Genomic DNA, 6,000 nt, shown 5'->3' with positions numbered 1-6,000 from the left:
GCCCTCTGTGGGATTTTCCAGGACAGCGGAAAAATGACCAAAATCTGATTATTTTAAAACGGAAACCGAATGTCCGACAAAGTTCATTTGATGACTTTCCGGTAGGTCCGGCCCTGCCCTCTGGCCCGAAATGCAAACGCCAAATTTTCGGACGTCTAAAGTACAGGGACCGTACATTTGCAACATGGTCGAAATGTCAAAATGTTCCCTTATGTATGTAAGCAAGGTTAGTTTGTATTTCAGCCAAATTATGGCTGCAGTATATGCAATTTCTTCCACTTTTTGAGTGACACAAATATGCTTATCTAAATGGTGAAAATGCAACAGCTGTTAATCAGACTCACTTTGACTTTCTCGCTTACAACCACACCGACCTGAGTACGCCTGATCTCGTCTGATCTCGGAAGCTAAGCAGGGTCGGGCCTGGTTAGTACTTGGATGGGAGACCACCTGGGAATGCCAGGTGCTGTAAGCTTTTTGTCAACTCTTTGTCCCTTTTTTCCCATTGGCTGAAATATGTGCCCTCGCTTTGAAATAAGTAAGCAAGGTTAGTTTGTATTTCATCCAACAATCTGTGCTACAAATTATGGATGCAGTATATGCAATTTCTTCCAGTTTTTGAGCGTTTGTGTAATGGAACAACACTTCACCATAGTGATTGAGGTTCCCTACTCTATATAGAATCTGTGTGTCTGCGTCTTTATTTCACAATCCCTCCGATTCTGATTGGGAGACCACACTGCCAAGGTGCCCATCCCCCACTGGAGCTGGTTCATCTAGCCGGACCCCTGCTGTCTCCAGCTCCACACCTACCCCCGCCCTGCCAGGTGTGAAGTCTGTGACAAAGAAGCGGGGAAGAGAAACCTGCAATCAGAGAGGAGGGTCGTAACTTTTTCAGCTGTTTTTCACCTCATCTGTTGTTGAACACTAATACGTATGGTGCTAAGAAGCAGGCAGGAATGAAAGAGGGATGGAAGCCCATTTCCATGTCAGATCTTTTACATGGGTCTTGTGAAGATGAAAACCCTGAAAGACTACTGGAAAACTGCTCCCCTCTATCAACTGCCTTTTCCCTCCACTGTCATGTCATGCAAAAGGTTTCTGACAATCTCACAGGCGCTTCATAACAGTGACCGAGAAGATGAGAGGCACAGCAAGGTTTGATAGGCTCTGCAAAATAAAACCTCTCTACCCCGGCATCGTTGAGGCCTGCAAGACCTATTATCAGCCTACCCAGAACATTTCCATCAATGAGAGGATGGTAGCTTCCGGCGCCGACAGAGATGGCCGCCTCGCTTCGCGTTCCTAGGAAACTATGCAGTTTTTTGTTTTTTTACGTGTTATTTCTTACACTAGTACCCCAGGTCATCTTAGGTTTCATTACATACAGCCGAGAAGAACTACTGAATATAAGATCAGCGTCAACTCACCATCAGTACGACCAAGAATATGTTTTTCGCGATGTGGATCCTGTGTTCTGCCTTACAACCAGTGCCACGGAATGGTTCCCATGCAGCGACCCAAAAAAACAAAAAAAAGAGGGAAACGAAGCGGTCTTCTGGTCAGACTCCGGAGACGGGCACATCGTGCACCACTCCCTAGCATTCTTCTTGCCAATGTCCAGTCTCTTGACAACAAGGTTGATGAAATCCGAGCAAGGGTAGCATTCCAGAGGGACATCAGAGACTGTAACGTTCTCTGCTTCACGGAAACATGGCTAACTGGAGAGACGCAATCCGAAGCGGTGCAGCCAGCGGGTTTCTCCACGCATCGCGCCGACAGAAACAAACATCTTTCTGGTAAGAAGAGGGGCGGGGGCGTATGCCTTATGGCCAACGTGACATGGTGTGATGAAAGAAACATACAGGAACTCAAATCCTTCTGTTCACCTGATTTAGAATTCCTCACAATCAAATGTAGACCGCATTATCTAACAAGAGAATTCTCTTCGATTATAATCACAGCCGCATATATCCCCCAAGCAGACACATCGATGGCTCTGAACGAACTTTATTTAACTCTCTGCAAACTGGAAACGATTTATCCGGAGGCTGCATTCATTGTAGCTGGGGATTTTAACAAGGCTAATCTGAAAACAAGACTCCCTAAATTTTATCAGCATATCGATTGCGCAACCAGGGGTGGAAAGACCCTGGATCATTGTTACTCTAACTTGACGCATATAAGGCCCTGCCCCGCCCCTTTCGGAAAAGCTGACCACGACTCCATTTTGTTGATCCCTGCCTACAGACAGAAACTAAAACAAGAAGCTCCCACGCTGAGGTCTGTCCAACGCTGGTCCGACCAAGCTGACTCCACACTCCAAGACTGCTTCCATCACGTGGACTGGGAGATGTTTCGTATTGACGTCAGACAACAACATTGACGAATACGCTGATTCGGTGTGCGAGTTCATTAGAACGTGCGTTGAAGATGTCGTTCCCATAGCAACGATTAAAACATTCCCTAACCAGAAACCGTGGATTGATGGCAGCATTCGTGTGGAACTGAAGGCGCGAACCACTGCTTTTAATCAGGGCAAGGTGTCTGGTAACATGACTGAATACAAACAGTGCAGCTATTCCCTCCGCAAGGCTATCAAACAAGCTAAGCGCCAGTACAGAGACAAAGTAGAATCTCAATTCAACGGCTCAGACACAAGAGGCATGTGGCAGGGTCTACAGTCAATCACGGACTACAGGAAGAAACCCAGCCCAGTCACGGACCAGGATGTCTTGCTCCCAGGCAGACTAAATAACTTTTTTTGCCCACTTTGAGGACAATACAGTGCCACTGACACGGCCTGCAAAGAAAACATGCGGTCTCTCCTTCACTGCAGCCGAAGTGAGTAAGACATTTAAACGTGTTAACCCTCGCAAGGCTGCAGGCCCAGATGGCATCCCCAGCCGCGCCCTCAGAGCATGCGCAGACCAGCTGGCCGGTGTGTTTACGGACATATTCAACCAATCCCTATACCAGTCTGCTGTTCCCACATGCTTCAAGAGGGCCACCATTGTTCCTGTTCCCAAGAAAGCTAAGGTAACTGAGCTAAACGACTACCGCCCCGTAGCACTCACATCCGTCATCATGAAGTGCTTTGAGAGACTAGTCAAGGACCATATCACCTCCACCCTACCTGACACCCTTGACCCACTCCAATTTGCTTACCGCCCAAATAGGTCCACAGACGATGCAATCTCAACCACACTGCACACTGCCCTAACCCATCTGGACAAGAGGAATACCTATGTGAGAATGCTGTTCATCGACTACAGCTCGGCATTCAACACCATAGTACCCTCCAAGCTCGTCATCAAGCTCGAGACCCTGGGTCTCGACCCCGCCCTGTGCAACTGGGTACTGGACTTCCTGACGGGCCGCCCCAGGTGGTGAGGGTAGGCAACAACATCTCCTCCCCGCTGATCCTCAACACTGGGGCCCCACAAGGGTGCGTTCTGAGCCCTCTCCTGTACTCCCTGTTCACCCACGACTGCGTGGCCACGCACGCCTCCAACTCAATCATCAAGTTTGCGGACGACACAACAGTGGTAGGCTTGATTACCAACAACGACGAGACGGCCTACAGGGAGGAGGTGAGGGCCCTCGGAGTGTGGTGTCAGGAAAATAACCTCACACTCAACGTCAACAAAACTAAGGAGATGATTGTGGACTTCAGGAAACAGCAGAGGGAACACCCCCCCATCCACATCGATGGAACAGTAGTGGAGAGGGTAGCAAGTTTTAAGTTCCTCGGCATACATATCACAGACAAACTGAATTGGTCCACTCACACAGACAGCATCGTGAGGAAGGCGCAGCAACGCCTCTTCAACCTCAGGAGGCTGAAGAAATTTGGCTTGTCACCAAAAGCACTCACAAACTTCTACAGATGCACAATCGAGAGCATCCTGGCGGGCTGTATCACCGCCTGGTATGGCAACTGCACCGCCCTCAACCGTAAGGCTCTCCAGAGGGTAGTGAGGTCTGCACAACGCATCACCGGGGGCAAACTACCTGCCCTCCAGGACACCTACACCACCCGATGCTACAGGAAGGCCATAAAGATCATCAAGGACATCAACCACCGAGCCACTGCCTGTTCACCCCGCTGTCATCCAGAAGGCGAGGTCAGTACAGGTGCATCAAAGCTGGGACCGAGAGACTGAAAAACAGCTTCTATCTCAAGGCCATCAGACTGTTAAACAGCCACCACTAACATTGAGTGGCTACTGCCAACACACTGTCAATGACACTGACTCTACTCCAGCCACTTTAATCATGGGAATTGATGGGAAATGATGTAAATATATCACTAGCCACTTTAAACAATGCTACCTTATATAATGTTACTTACCCTAAATTATTCATCTCATATGCATACGTAGATACTGTACTCTATATCATCGACTGCATCCTTATGTAATACATGTATCACTAGCCACTTTAACTATGCCACTTGGTTTACATACTCATCTCATATGTATATACTGTACTCGATATCATCTACTGTATCTTGCCTATGCTGCTCTGTACCATCACTCATTCATATATCCTTATGTACATATTCTTTATCCCCTTACACTGTGTATAAGACAGTAGTTTTTTTTTGGAATTGTTAGTTAGATTACTTGTTCGTTATTACTGCATTGTCGGAACTAGAAGCACAAGCATTTCGCTACGCTCGCATTAACATCTGCTAACCATGTGTATGTGACAAATAAAATTTGATTTGATTTGATGATTTGATTTGAGCCTCAAAGGCCAGAACTGGCCTAAAAAAATACATGCCTATTAAACCAACTAAATGGGGTTACAAACTGTTTGTTTTGGCTCATTCTGTGTGTGCATACACGTGCAATCTTTTTCTTTATGAGGAGAAGAGCAGTTTTGCGACCGGTAAGGGACAACAACTGCTGGGGAAGGCCTACAAACTTTTTGTGGACAACTTCTACACAACGCCATTCGGACCAACAGAGTGGGCTTTCTGAAAACACAGGTGAATGGCGGGCTGAGCGGGGTACCATGAGATGGATTCGCCAAGATGGCCTGCTCTTTGTGAAGTGGATGGATACCAGAGAGGTGGTCATGTGTTCCAGTATCCACAAGTCCTTCAGTGGCGATCAAGTCGTCAGGCGTGTGAAGGGCACTACTGGGGCATGGACCACCACAAATGTCCCCATTCCTGCAGCTACCAAGGACTCCAACAAGGGCATGGGAGGTGTGGCCCTGTCAGATGCACTGATTGGCTACTACAATATTCTCCACAATACATTTTTCTATAATTTCATTGACATTGCTGTGGTGAATTCCTTCATCCTCCAGAAGGAAATGGCTAAGAGCTGTGGACAGCCCCCCATCTCACAGCTAGCCTTCCAAGAGCGGTTCATCCAGGAGCTTGCTAGCTACAGCAAGTCCACTGCAGCACCTTCTGTCCCCTCTACACCAACCAGTGGTGTTCACCTGCCCAGATTAATCTCTGCAGGCATGAATGTGCCTCAGGGCAAAAAGGGCACAGTGGGGAGGCATCGATGTGTGCTTTGTCACAGGAAATGCCCCATCACCCGCGCCACTTGTTCAGTAACCCCCTGCTTTACAGCAGAAAGAGACTGCTATTGGGCATGGCATCAGAGGCAAAATATTGTACATTATACATTGAATGTGTGTAAATAGTTACCCTTGTTATTATTTTTTTTCGGGGGGTGTGTTAGAATAGCATTTTACTTCAATGTATCACTGTACCAATTGGGCAACTTGTGTGAGACACCTTGGTGAATACATGCTCAATGTCATGTTGCTCACTCATTCCTGAAACTTTTTAAAAATACTGTTGCTTATACTTAAATACTTATGTTCTGCATCGAAATTATCCCCAGCATCATATCTGAATGTTTGGCTGTTCTTGTTCAGTTGAAAGATGATGCAACAACAATAAAAATCAAACATATGTTTATTTCCTTGTATTTTCTTCTACCAGTTCTATGATATTATATTCTCCTACAT

At 46.9% G+C, this 6,000-nt stretch overlaps 1 non-coding gene across 1 annotated transcript; it reads left to right on the top strand.

Moving 5' to 3' along the window:
* The first annotated feature begins 356 nt into the window (after positions 1-356).
* On the top strand, positions 357-475 carry LOC121841236. The gene has a single exon (XR_006080263.1). It is a non-coding gene; the product is annotated as a 5S ribosomal RNA (ribosomal RNA).
* The last annotated feature ends 5,525 nt before the right edge of the window (positions 476-6,000 follow it).

Source organism: Oncorhynchus tshawytscha, linkage group LG28, assembly GCF_018296145.1.
Source record: "Oncorhynchus tshawytscha isolate Ot180627B linkage group LG28, Otsh_v2.0, whole genome shotgun sequence".
Taxonomy (NCBI): Eukaryota; Metazoa; Chordata; class Actinopteri; order Salmoniformes; family Salmonidae; genus Oncorhynchus; species Oncorhynchus tshawytscha.
The sequence above is the reverse complement of the archived record's forward strand: the minus strand, read 5'-3'. Positions and strand labels throughout refer to the sequence as shown.